The sequence below is a fragment of the Macaca mulatta genome, chromosome 2 (assembly GCF_049350105.2).
Source record: "Macaca mulatta isolate MMU2019108-1 chromosome 2, T2T-MMU8v2.0, whole genome shotgun sequence".
Taxonomy (NCBI): domain Eukaryota; kingdom Metazoa; phylum Chordata; class Mammalia; order Primates; family Cercopithecidae; genus Macaca; species Macaca mulatta.
In genome coordinates, this window is record NC_133407.1 from 101,642,109 (window position 1) to 101,655,878 (window position 13,770).

Here is a 13,770-nt window from a genome sequence, read left to right on the forward strand (position 1 = left end):
AAGCTCTTCAACACAGAATATAAAACCATACAGAGCCAGCTCTGTACACCATTCCTCTTCACATTATCCCACTCCTCTCATTACCTGCATTACTTGTGACATTCCAGCCACTCTGGCTTTTCTTTAACCCTGAGAGATCTCCATTCTTTATTCAAATAGTTCTTCCTTTCCATTTCTTTCTCTCTCTGTCTCTCTCTCTCTCTTTTCCCTTGAACTTTAGTTATCTGGGTGTTAGCACTTTTACTCTCTCAACTTAAATAATAAACAGAGAGGCTCTCTAAAGGAAGATATTTATTCAGAAATAGAGCATTGCAATAGAAATACATGTGTCATAGTAAACTATGTGCATGTGCATATTCAGGGAAGTAAAGAAAGACAAAGGTTTTTAAAGGAAACATGAGGAGGATTATATAACTGTTTTGAGATAATTATCCTTGGCTACAATAATCAATAACAAGGTGATGCTAGTTTGAGGTTAAACAGGCAGTTGCTGTGCAGATATACTCAAAGACATATTTTTTTTGTGTAAAGATGTGATGGCCTTGGTGCAAGCTTGTGGTTTCTGCAGAATCTTTTGTGATAGTTTGTGATAGTTCTTTTTATCAGGGATTTATGCATGAGAACCCTCCCTTCATATTTGGCATTATTTTTCAGGGTTTTTTTTTTTTTTTTTTTTTTTCTAACACAAGTGACTGCATTTTGATTCTGACAACTTTTACATTTCCCTCTTTTGATCAAGGTCTTTCTTTAAAACCATCATTGATCAATCATCCTGTAGTTAGGTTTTGATTGCCCCTTGATCCTGGAATGGATGTATCTTGGTTTGGACTGGTCTAGTGCAGTAAGCAAAGATTGCATCACTGCTCTCCAGCTTGGGTGACAGAATGAGACTCTGTCTCAAAAAAGTAAAATAAATAAATAAATAAAACTAGCGAACTGAATTCAACAATACACTAAAAAGATCATTCACCAGGATCAAGTGGTGTTTATTCCAGGGATGCAAGAATGTTTCAATGTATGTAAATAAATAAATGTGATACACCAAATTTACAGAACCAAGAACAAAAACCATATGATCATTTCAATAGATGCTGAAAAAGCATTTGCTAGAATTCAACATCCCTTTATGATAAAAACCCTCAGCAAACTGGGTATAGGAGGAACATACCTGAAACTAAAGAAGACCATATGACAAGCCCACAGCCAACATTGAACTGAACATGAGAAAATTGAAAGCCTTTCCTTTAAAATCTGGAACAGGACAAGGATGGCCACTTTCACCACTTTTATTCAACATAATACTTGAAGTCCTGGCCAGAGCTTTCAGGAAAGAGAGAGAAATAAAAGGCATCCAAATTGGAAAGGAAGATGTCAAATTAGCCTTGTACTCAGAGGGCATGATCTTATATTTAGAAAAACATAAAGACTCCAAAATTTTTTAGAACTAATACATGAATTCAGTAAAGTTGCAAAATACAAAATCATAAAATGCAGTATGAGGTGGGGTGCTGAAGTTCCTACAATTACTGTATTGCAGCCTATCTCTCCCTTTAGGTCTATTAATATTTGCTTTATATATATAGGTACTCCAGTTTTGGTTGCATACATATTTATAATTGTTACATTCTCTTGCTGAATTTACCTCATTATCATTATAGCATTTATATATGGCAACAGCAATCTGAAAAAAAAATCAAGAAAGCAATCCCATTTATAATAGCTATAAAGAATAAAGCATACTATGGCCGGGCGCGGTGGCTTAAGCCGTAATCCCAGCACTTTAGGAGGCCGAGGCGGGCGGATCACAAGGTCAGGAGATCGAGACCATCCTGGCTAACACGGTGAAACCCCGTCTCTACTAAAAATACAAAAAAATTAGCTGGGCGTGGCGGCGGGCGCCTGTAGTCCCAGCTACTGGGGAGGTTGAGGCAGGAGAATGGCGTGAACCCGGGAGGCGGAGCTTGCAGTGAGCAGAGATCATGCCACTGCACTCCAGCCTGGGTGACAGAGCAAGACTCCGTCTCAAAAAAAAAAAAAAAAAAGAGTAAAGCATACTTATAAATCAATTTAACCAAAAAAATGAAAGAAAATTTTTTGCTCAGGATTGCTTTGGTGATTTGGCATCTTTTGTGGTTCCATACAAATTTTAGCACTGTTTTTTCTATTTCTGTGAAGAATATCACTGGTAATTTGATAGGGATAGCATTGAATGTGTGAATTTTCTTCTATATAAACAATTATAAAATGCTGATGAAAGAAATTGAAGAAGACACAAAAAATGAAAGGATATTCCATGTTCATGAATTGGAGGAAGAATTCATATTGTTAAAATGACAATTCTACCCCAAATGATTTACAGATTCAATGCTACCCATATCAAAATACCAGTGATTTTCTTCACAGAAAGAGAAAAAACAATGCTAAAATTTATATGGAACCACAAAAGATGTCAAATAGCCAAAGCAATCCTGAACAAAAAGAACAAAGCTGGAAGCATCACACTATCTGACTTTAAAATACACAACAACACTGTATCAGCAAGATGCTGGCTAAAAACAGATGCATAGGCCAATGGAAAAGAATGGAGAATCCAGATATAAAACCACACACTTACAGCCAACTCATTTTTGACAAAGGCACCAAAAACATACAATGGGAAAAGGACAGTCTCTTCAATAAATGGTGCTGGGAAAACTGAATGTGCAGAAGAATGAAACTGGACCCTTATCTCTTACCATATACTGAAATCAACTCCAGATGGATTGAAAACTTAAATGTAAGACCTGAAATTATAAACCCACTAGAGGGAAATATAAGAGAAACACTTGAGGACAGTTGTGTAGGCAGAGATTTTATAGTTAAGACCTCAAAAGCACCGCCAACAAAAACAAAAACAGATAAATGGAACTATATTAAACTAAAAAGTTTCTGCGCAGCAAAGGAAACCATCAACAAACTGAAGGGACAACCCACAGAATGGGAGAAAATATATGTGAACTATCCCTCAGACAAGGAATTAATAACCAAAATATATAACAAGCTCAAACAACTTCATAGGAAAAAAGCAAATAATTACATTTTAAAATGGGCAATAATCCTAGCACTTTGGGATTCTGAAGCAGAGGGATCATTTGTGCCCAGGATTTCAAGGTTATGGTGAACTATGATCATGCCACTGCCCTCAAGCCTGGGCAACAGAGTGAGACCCCATCTCTCAAAAAAAGGGGAGGAAGGCAAAAGATCTGAATAGACATTTCTCAAAAGAAGACATACAAATGGCCAAGAGGTATAGTTTTAAAATGCTGAGCATCACTAATCATGAGAGATTTGCAAATCAAAACTGCAATGAGGCTGGGCCCAGTGGCTCATGTCTGTAATCCCAGCAGTTTAGGAGGCCGAGGCAGGCGGACCACTTGAGGTTATGAGTTTAAGACCAGCCTGGCCAACATGGGGAAAGCCGGTCTTTACTAAAAATACAGAAAATACCCGGGCATGGTGGCATTCACCTGTAATCCCAGCTACTAGGGAGGCTGAGGCAGGAGAATCACTTGAATTCAGGAGGCAGAAGTTGCAGTGAGTTGAGATCACACCACTGTACTCCAGCCTCAGCAGCAGAGCAAGACTTCGGCTCAAAAAAAAAAAAAAAAAAAAAAGACCAAAAAAAAACCATACAGTGAGATACCATCTCACCACAGTTAAAATGGCTTTTATCAAAAAGAAAGGAGCTTTTTCATACCGGATCTGCCACCAGAACACAGGTGTCATGAAAACTACCCCTAAAAGCAAAAATGGAAAAGGAAAACACTCATATCAACATTGTTGTCATTGGACACGTAGATTTGGGCAAGTCCACCACTACTGGTCATCTGATCTACAAATGTGGTGGCATCGACAAAAGAACCATTGAAAAATTTGAGAAGGAGGCTGCTGAGATGGAAAAGGGCTCCGTCAAGTATGCTCGGTTCTTGGATAAGCTGAAAGCTGAGCGTGAACGTGGTATCACTATTGATATCTCCTTGTGGAAATTTGATACAAGCAAGTAATATGTGACTATCATTGATGCCCCAGGACACAGAGACTTCATCAAAAACATGATTACAGGGATGTCTCAGGCTGACTGTGCTGTCCTGATTGTTACTGCTGATGTTGGCGAATTTGAAACTGGTATCTCCAAGAACTGGCAGACCCAAGAGCATGCCCTTCTGTCTTACACACTGGGTGTGAAACAATTAATTGTTGGTGTTAACAAAATGGATTCCACCGAGCCACCCTACAGCCAGAAGAGATATGAGAAATCATTAAGGAAGTCAGCACTTACATTAAGAAAATTGGCTACACCCCGACACAGTAGCATTTGTGCCAATTTCTAATTGGAATAGTGACAACATGCTGGAGCCAAGTGATAACATGCCTTAGTTCAAGAGATGGAAAGTCACCCAGAAGGATGGCAATGCCAGTGGAACCACGCTGCTTGAGGTTCTGGACTGCATCCTACCACCAACTCATCCAACTGACAAGCCCTCGTGCCTGCCCCTCCAGGATGTCCACAAAATTGGTGGTATTGGTACTGTTCCTGTTGGCCGAGTGGAGACTGGTGTTCTCAAACCTGGTATGGTGGTCACCTTTGCTCCAGTCAACGTTACAACAGAAATAAAATCTGTCAAAATGCACCATGAAGCTTTGAGTGAAGCTCTTCCTGGGCACAACGTGGGCTTTAATGCCAAGAATGTGTCTGTCAAGGATGTTCATCATGGCAACGTTGCTGGTGACAGCAAAAACGACCCACCAATGGAAGCAGCTGTCTTCACTGCTGAGGTGATTATCCTGAACCATCCAGGCCAAGTCGGCGCTGGCTATACTCCTGTGCTGGATTGCCACATGGCCCACATTGCATGCAAGATTGCTGAGCTGAAGGAAAAGATTGATCGCTGTTCTGGTAAAAAGCCAGAAGATGGCCCTAAATTCTTGAAGTCTGATGATGCTGCCATCATTGATATGGCTCCTGGCAAGCCCATGTGTGTCAAGAGCTTCTCAGACTAAACACCTCTGGGTCGCTTTGCTGTTCGTGATATGAGACAGACAGTTGCCGTGGGTGTCATCAAAGCAGTGGACAAGAAGGCTGCTGGAACTGGCAAGGTCACCAAGTTGCCCAGAAAGCTCAGAAGGCTAAGTGAATATGATCCCTAATACCTGCCACCCGGTCTTAATCAGTGGTGGAAGAATGGTCTCAGAACTGTTTGTTTCAATTGGCCATTTAAGTTTAGCACTAAGAGACTGGTTAATGACAATAGTGCATCATAAAACCTTCAGACAGAAAGGAGAATGTTGTGTGGACCACTTTGATTTTCTTTTTTGTGTGTGGCAGTTTTAAATTATTATTTTTTAAAATCTGTACTTTTTAATGGAAACAACTTGACCAAAAATCCGTCACAGAATTTTGAGACCCATTAAAAGGTTTAATGAGGAAAAAAAAAAAAAAAAAAAGGAAGGAAGTAACAGATATTGGCATGGATGTGGAGAAAGAGGAACCCTCATACACTGTTGATGGGAAGATAAATTAGTAGAGCATTATGGAAAACTTTGTGGAGTTTCCTCAAAAAAACTAAAAAATAGACCAGGCATGGTGGCTCATGCCTGTAATCCCAGAACTTTGGGAGGCCGAGGCAGGTGGATCATCTGAGGTCAGGAGTTCGAGACCAGCCTGGCCAGCATGGTGAAACCCTGTCTCTACAAAAACTACAAAAAATTGGCTGGGCATTGTGGCAGGTGCCTGTAATCCCAGCTACTTGGGAGGCTGAGGCATGAGAATCACTTGAACCCAGCATGTGGATATTGCAGTGAGTCGAGATGGCACCATTGCACTCCATCCTGGGTGACAGAGCAAGACTCCATCTCAAAAAAGAAAAAGTAAAACAAAAACAAAAACATAGAACTACCATATGATCCAGCAATTTCACTATTGGGTATATAGCCAAAAGAAAGGAAATCAACACATCAAAGAGGTATCTGCATTCCCATGTTTATTGCAGCACCTTTCACAACAGTCAAAATATGGAATTGATCTAAGTGCTCCTTAGTGGAAAACAGGTATATATATATATATATATATACACACACACACACACACACACACACACACAATGAATCATTATTCAGCTATTAAAAAAAATGAAATCCTGTCATTTGCATCAACATGTTAAGTAAAATAAGCCAAGCACAGAAAGACATATATCACATATTCTCACTCACATGTGGGAGCTATAAAAGTGGATTTTATGCAGATAGAAAGTTGGCTGGTGGTTACCAGAGGCTGGGAAAGGTATGGTTACAGGGGGAATGAAGACAGGTTAATTAATGGATACAAATATACAGTTAGATAGAAGTAAGATGGTAGTCAATAGATCAGTAGGGCGACTATAGTTAACATTAATCAATTGAACATTTCAAAATAGCTGGAAAACAATAATTTGAATATTCATAGTAAAAAGAAAAGATAAATATTTAAGATGATAGATATCTAAGGATTCCTACAGGTAGCTGGAAAGAGACCACAGACATTGAGGGAAGCTCACTCAGGATCTGCTCCTCACCCTGTCTCTCTGGCAAAGTAGTAAGTGAGGTGCTGAGCAGAATGAGCTACTTTGTGGTTTCCACTGTGAGCAGCCCTGTCCCTTACTCAGTGGCTTGTCCTGCAGTGGTGATGGCCAAACAGAAGCAGCTGTGGCCCACAGCACTCACAGAGAGTAAGGAAAGCTGCAAGTGGATACAGCACCTTCAACTGAAATATCCAGGTTCTGACAATGGGACTGACTAGACAATCAACTTGAACAGCTGAGTCGACTGAACTGTAGATATGGAAGCTGTCCCTGCCCCCTGCCCTGCCTCCACCAAGCTCCCTCCCAGGGAGAGATCAGGTCTTTATAAGCCTGGCTGGAGTAACTGAAGGCTCCCCACAGGAAGGCCCCACCCAGTGAGGAGGACTTGATCGTGGTCTGCTTAAAGAGGAGAATTCTTAAGGAGAATGAAGAAAAGCAGGTTGGGGAAATGGCCCACCCGGGAGTAGCACAAAAGGCAAAGAAACCCCCACCCCCAGCCAAAGGAAGTGGTGAATGATCATGCAACCCTGCCCAGGAAACCATGCTTCTCCCACAGATCTTTGCAACCCACAGATCAGGAGATCCCTTCATGAGCCCATATCTCTAGGGCCTTGGGTCCTATACAGAGAGCTGTGTGGAGTCTTGGCAGAGTAGCCACTCAGGCACTCACAGAGACCCAAGACTTTTACATACTCTAGCCCCCAAATCCCTGGTGAGGCAGCAGATCTGTTCATACATTCCCCTAGGAAGGGGGCTGAATCCAGGAAGCCAAGAAGTATCATTCTGCAGGCCTCTCTTCCACAGCACCTCACAAGTTAAGACACACTGACTTGAAATTCCAGCCAGCCAGGGGCAACAGGCTGAGCCTGCCTGAGAAAGGAAGGAGTTTCCCCGGGAAGGGTGGGCACTATTTCTGTAGTGCGGTCAACTCAGTATTCCAGCCTGCCACCTCTGGAGAGTGCAGGTGGTCAGGGCAAGGAGGGGACCCCCTAATGCAGCACATTTGCCTAGCCAGATTGTGCCCAGACTGCCTCTTTAAGCAGACACCAATCAAGTCCTCCTCACTGGGTGGGGCCTTCCTATGGGGAGTCTGCAGTTACTCCAGCCAGGCTTATAAAGACCTGATCTCTCCCTGGAAGGGAGCTTGACTGGGGCAAGGTAAGGGGCAGGGATGGCTTCCATATCTGCAGTTCAGTCGACTCAGTTGTTCAAGTCTGCCAGCTCTGGAGAGTCTAGGCATCTGGACAAAGAGTACTCCTGCCAACACAGCAAACCTGCTCCACCAAAAAGCAGCCAGACTGCTTCTGTAAGTGTGTCCTGAATTATATTCCCCCTACTGAGTGAGACCTCCCAAAAGGGGTCTCCAAACACCTCCTACAAGACTGTTCAGGCCAGGGAAAGGTCAGTACCGCTCTGGGATAGAGCTTTCAGAGGAAACAGCAGGCTGGCATCTTTGCTGTTTCACAGACTTCACTGATGATACTTCCAGGTACAGGAAAAGCTGAGGCAACTAGGGTCTGGAGTGGACCCCCAGAAAACCACAGCAGCCCTACGGTTGCTAAGTCAGTGCCCTGTTAAGAGAAAAACAAACAAACGGAAAACTACAACATCAACCAAAAATACCCCACAAAAAGCCCACTCAAAGGTCAGCAACCTCAAAGGTTGCAGGTAGATAAGCCCACAAAGATGACACTGAATCAATAAAACAATTCTGAAAACTCAAAAAGGTGGAGTGCCTCTTCTCCAAATGACCGCAATAACTCTACAGCAAGGGGACAGAACTGGGCAGAGTCTGAGATGGCTGAATTGACAGAAGTAGGCTTCAGAAGATGGGTAATAACAAATTTTACTGAGCTAAAGGAGCACGTTGTAACCAAACGCAAAGAAGCTAAGAATCACAATAAAAAATACAGGAGCTACTAACTAGAATAGCCAGTTTAGAGAGGAAGATAACTGACCTGATGGAGCTGAAAAACACAACATGAGAACTTCACAATGCAATCACAAGTATCAATAGCAGGATAGACCAAGCAGAGAAAAGAATCTCAGAGGTTGAACACTATCTTTCTGAAATAAGACAGACCAACAAGAATGAAGAAAAAATAATAACAAAGGATTAACAAACGATTTGAGAAATATGGGATTATGTAAAAAGACTGAATCTAGGACTGATTGTGGTACCTGAAAGAGACAGGGAGAACAGAACCAAGTTGGAAAACATACTTCAGGACATCATCCAGAAAAACTTCCCCAACCTAGCAAGACAGGCCAACATTCAAATACAGGAAACTCAGAGAACCCAGTAAGATACTCCATGAGAAGATCAACCCTAAGATATATAATCATCAAATTCTTCAAGGTCAAAATAAAGGAAAAAATGTTAAGGGCAGTCAGAGAAAAAGGCCATGTCACCTAAAAATGGAAGCCCATCAGAGTAACAGTGGGCCTCTCAGTGGAAACCCTATAAGCCAGAAGAGATTGGAGGCCAATATTTAACATTCTTTTTTTTTTTTTTTGAGACGGAGTCTCACTTTGTCACCCAGGCTGGAGTGCAGTGGCGCAATCTCGGCTACTGCAAGCTCCGCCTCCCGGGTTCACGCCATTCTCCTGCCTCAGCCTCTGAGTAGCTGGGACTACAGGCAAGCACCACCATGCCCGGCTAATTTTTTGTATTTTTAGTAGAGACGGGGTTTCACTGTGTTAGCCACGATCGTCTCGATCTCTTGACCTTGTGATCCGCCCGCCTCGGCCTCCCAAAGTGCTGGGATTAGAGGCATGAGCCACCACGCCCGGCCTAATATTTAACATTCTTAAAGAAAAGAATTACCAACCCAGAATTTAATATCTGGCCATACTAAGCTTCATAAGAGAAGGAAAAATGAGATCCTTTTCAGACAAGCAAATGCTAAGGGAATTTGTCACCACTGGGCCTGCCTTGCAAGAGCTCCTCCTGAAGGAAGCACTAAACATGAAAAGGAAAAACTGTTACCAGCCACTACAAAAACACACTAAAGGACACAGACTAGTGACACTGTGAAGCAACTACATAACTGAAATATGCAAAATAACTGAAATCATAACAGTTTCTCAGACCACAGCGAAATCAAATTAGAACTCAAGATGAAGAAATTCACTCAAAACCACACAACTACATTGAACAACCTGTTCCTGAATGACTACTGGGTAAATAATAAAATTAAGGCAGAAATCCAGAAGTTCTTTGAAACTAATGAGAACCAAGAAACAATGTACCAGAATCACAGGGATGCAGCTGAAGCAGTGTTAAGAGGGAAATTTATAGCACTATAAATAATAAACAAGTCTGTAAAATAACCAGCTGACATCATGATGACAGGATCAAATTCACACATAACAATATTAACCTTAAATGTAAATGGACTAAATAAATGCCCCATTTAAAAGACACCGAGTGACAAGCTGGCTAAAGAGGAGACCTATCGGTATGCTGTCTTCAAGGGACCCATCTCACATGCAGAAGCACATAGGCTCAAAAGAAAGGGGTGGAGGAAAATTTACCAAGCAAATGGAAAACGGAAAAAATCTGGGGCTGTAATCTTAGTTTCTGACAAAACAGACATTAAACCAAAGATCAAAAAAGACAAAGAAGGGCATCACACAATGGTAAAGGGTTTGATTCAACAAGAAGAGATAACTATCCTAAATATATATGCACCCAATACAGGAGCATCCAGATTCAATTCACAAAGCAAGTTCTTAGAGTCCTACAAAGAGATCTTGACTCCCACACAGTAATAGTGGCAAATTTTAACACCTCACTGTCAATATTAGGCAGATAATCAAGACAGAAAACTAACAAAGATATTCAGGACCCGAACTCAGCTCTGGATCAAGTGAACCTGATAAATATCTACAGAACTCTCCACCCCAAAACAACAGAATATACATTCTTCTCATTGCCACGTGGCACTCACTCTAAAATTTATCACATAATCAGAAGTAAAACATTCAGCAAATGCAAAATGACTGAAATCATAACAGTCTCTCAGACCACAGCGAAATCAAATTAGAACTTAAGATCAAGAAATTCACTTGAAACCACACAACTACATTGAACAACCTGTTCCTGAATGACTACTGGGTAAATAATAAAATTAAGGTAGAAATCAAGAAGTTCTTTGAAACTAATGAGAACCAAGAAACAATGTACCAGAATCTCAGGGATGCAGCTAAAGCAGTGTTAAGAGGGAAATTTATAGCACTAAATGCCCACATCAAAAAACTAGAAAGATATCTAATTAACAACCTAACATCACAACTAAAGAACTAGAGAACCAAGAGCAAACAAACCCTAAAGCTAGCAGAAGACAAGAAATAACTAAGATCAGAGCTGAACTGAAGGAAATAGAGACACGAAAAACTCTTCAAAAAAATCAATGAATCCAGGAGGTGTTTTTTAAAAAAATTCATCAAATAGATAGGCTGTTACCTAGACTTATAAAGAAGAAAAGAGAAAATAATCAAATAAACACAATCAGAAACAATAAGGGGGATATTACCACTGACCCCACAGAAATATAAACAAACATGGGAGAATACTATAATCACCTCTATGCACATAAACTAGAAAATCTAGAAGAAACTGATAAACACCCTCCCAAGACTGAATCAGGAAGAAATTGAATCCCTGAATAGATCAATAATGAGTTCTGAAATTGAGGCAATAATAAATAGTCTACCAACCAAAAAAAGCCCAGGACCAGATGAATTCACAGCTGAATTCTACCAGAGGTACAAAGAAGAGCTGGTACCATTTCTACTGAAACTATTTTAAACAATTAAAAAGGAGGCACTCCTTCCTCATTTTATGAGGCTAGTGTCATCCTGATATCAAAACCTGGCACAGATACCACAAAAAAAGAAAACTTCAGGCCAATATCCCTGAAGAACATTGATGCAAAAATCCTCAATAAAATACTGGCAAACCAAATCCAGGCATTTATACAGTCAATAAACATATGAAAAAAAAAAAGCTCAACATCACTGATCATTAGAGAAATGCAAATCAAAACCACATTGAGATACCATCCTATGACAGTCAGAATGGCAATTATTAAAAAGCCAAAAACAACAGATGCTGGTGAGGTTGTAGAGAAACAGAAACGCATTTGTACTGTCAGTGGGAGTATAAATTAGTTCAACCATTGTTGAAGACCGTGTGGCAACTCCTCAAAGATCTAGAGGTAGAAGTACCATTTGACCCAGCAATCCCTTTACTGGGTATGTACCCAAAAGGAATGTAAATCATTCTATAATAAAGATACATGCATGCACATGTTCACTCCAGCACTATTCCCAATAGCAAAGACATGGAATCAGCCCAAATGCCCATCAATGATAGACTAAGGAAAATTTAGTACAAACACACCATGGAATACTATGCAGCCATAAAAAGGAACAAGATCATGTCTTTTGCAGGGACATGCATGGAGCTGGAAGCTGTTATCTTCAGCAAACTAACACAGGAACAGAAAACCAAATACCACATGTCCTCACTTATAAGTGGGAGCTGAATGATAAGAAGACAAGGACACATGGGGGGAACAACACCTAGTAGGGCCCATTGGGGGTGGGAGGTGGGGGAGGGAGAAGATCAGGAAGAATAGCTAATGGACACTGGGCTTAACACCTAGGTGATGAGACGATCTGTGCAGCAAACCGCCATGGCACACGTTTACCTATGTAACAAACCTGCACATCCTGCACATGTACCCCGAACTTAAAATAAAGTTGAAGAAAAAAAAAGATTATAGATATCCCATCAACCTTGATTCGATTCTGTGAATGTATCAAATTATCGCACATACTCCAAAAATATGTACATCTATTATGTATCAATAAAACAAATACTGAGTTGAAATGATGAGAGTAGGAGGAATATGTGGAAAAGAAGAAAGGAACACTCACATTTTTAGACACCTACTGTGAGCTAGGCACCTACTCAGCATTTTCTCACCTACTCTTGAAAGAATCTTTCCAGATTATTATTGTTAACCCAGGAGGCTGTCAAATTAGAAATGAATCTGCGCCTCAAAAGTTAACAAAACCAGTAACTTATAGAAATAATTAAGTTTGCAGGATGGCAGATAAGAAAAGAAATAATTTGTTGTTAACACTGAAACTCTCTCTGCTTATGAGATAAAGTAACTGACTAACATCAGTTGGAATCAATATGGCCAGTGCAAGTCTATGCAGAACCAGCTTGCTAACATCACCAGCCTGAATTTACATGACATGTTTCATACTAACTCCCCTTGAATTTTCACATGTGATCCATGAGGTATCATGAAGAGACAACTGCGCATGCCCAGAGACTTTTCAGACCTCCACTTTTCTTCCACCAATCACCTAATCTCAAAATCCACCCCCTGAACCTTTTCTAATAAAAATACTGCTTTGAAGCCAGCACAGAGAGACAGATTTGAGCCTCACACTCCTGTCACCTTGCGAGTTAACTTCCAATAAGAAGGCTTTCTTCTCTCAAAATCTGGTATCATAGTATTGGCTTGTAGTGCATTGGGCAGCAAGCTCCCTTTAGCTTGATAACAGAGTCTCAGAGTAGAATGTCTTTCAAATCATCTCTACCCTGCCTCCTGCATCAGCCAGCTAGTCCATGCTTACACATGTCCTCTGCTTTCTCATTTGCTGATCCACTGCCTGGCCTACAGCAGTCCATGCCCTGGAAGATTCAATTCTGAGGGCAGCCAGCCCTGTGAGAGGGCCCACCATACTGGGCACAACAGGATTGGATCAGCTCTGTGGTTGGGGTGAGATTTGAAGAGAGGTCTCCTCCACCTTCTGCCAGGCTGCTGCCTGTCAGGATTCTCCTCTCTCTGACTCTAGCAAAGACTATTTGGAATAGCCAACACTTGTGAAGTGGAACATATTCCTGGATCTTGAATCATTCCAAATTTTCCTTAGGGGACACTGCAAGGGATATATTGGAAGACCTGTCCTGGACCCTGCTCCTTTACTTACAAGCCAGCCTGAGCTAACCTCATTGAGGTTAGTCATTGGTAAGATAGGGATGATGAAGATGGTGATGATATGCCATCTCTCCTGTCTATTCTATAGAATGGCCTGATATCCAGTCTGTAACCTGCAAAACCCTTTGCACACATACAAAGGTTATTAA

At 41.1% G+C, this 13,770-nt stretch overlaps 1 pseudogene; it reads left to right on the top strand.

Annotated features, from left to right (window-relative positions):
• The first annotated feature begins 3,775 nt into the window (after positions 1-3,775).
• LOC100429375 (putative elongation factor 1-alpha-like 3 pseudogene) lies at positions 3,776-5,174 on the top strand (annotated as a pseudogene).
• Positions 5,175-13,770: the final 8,596 nt, after the last annotated feature.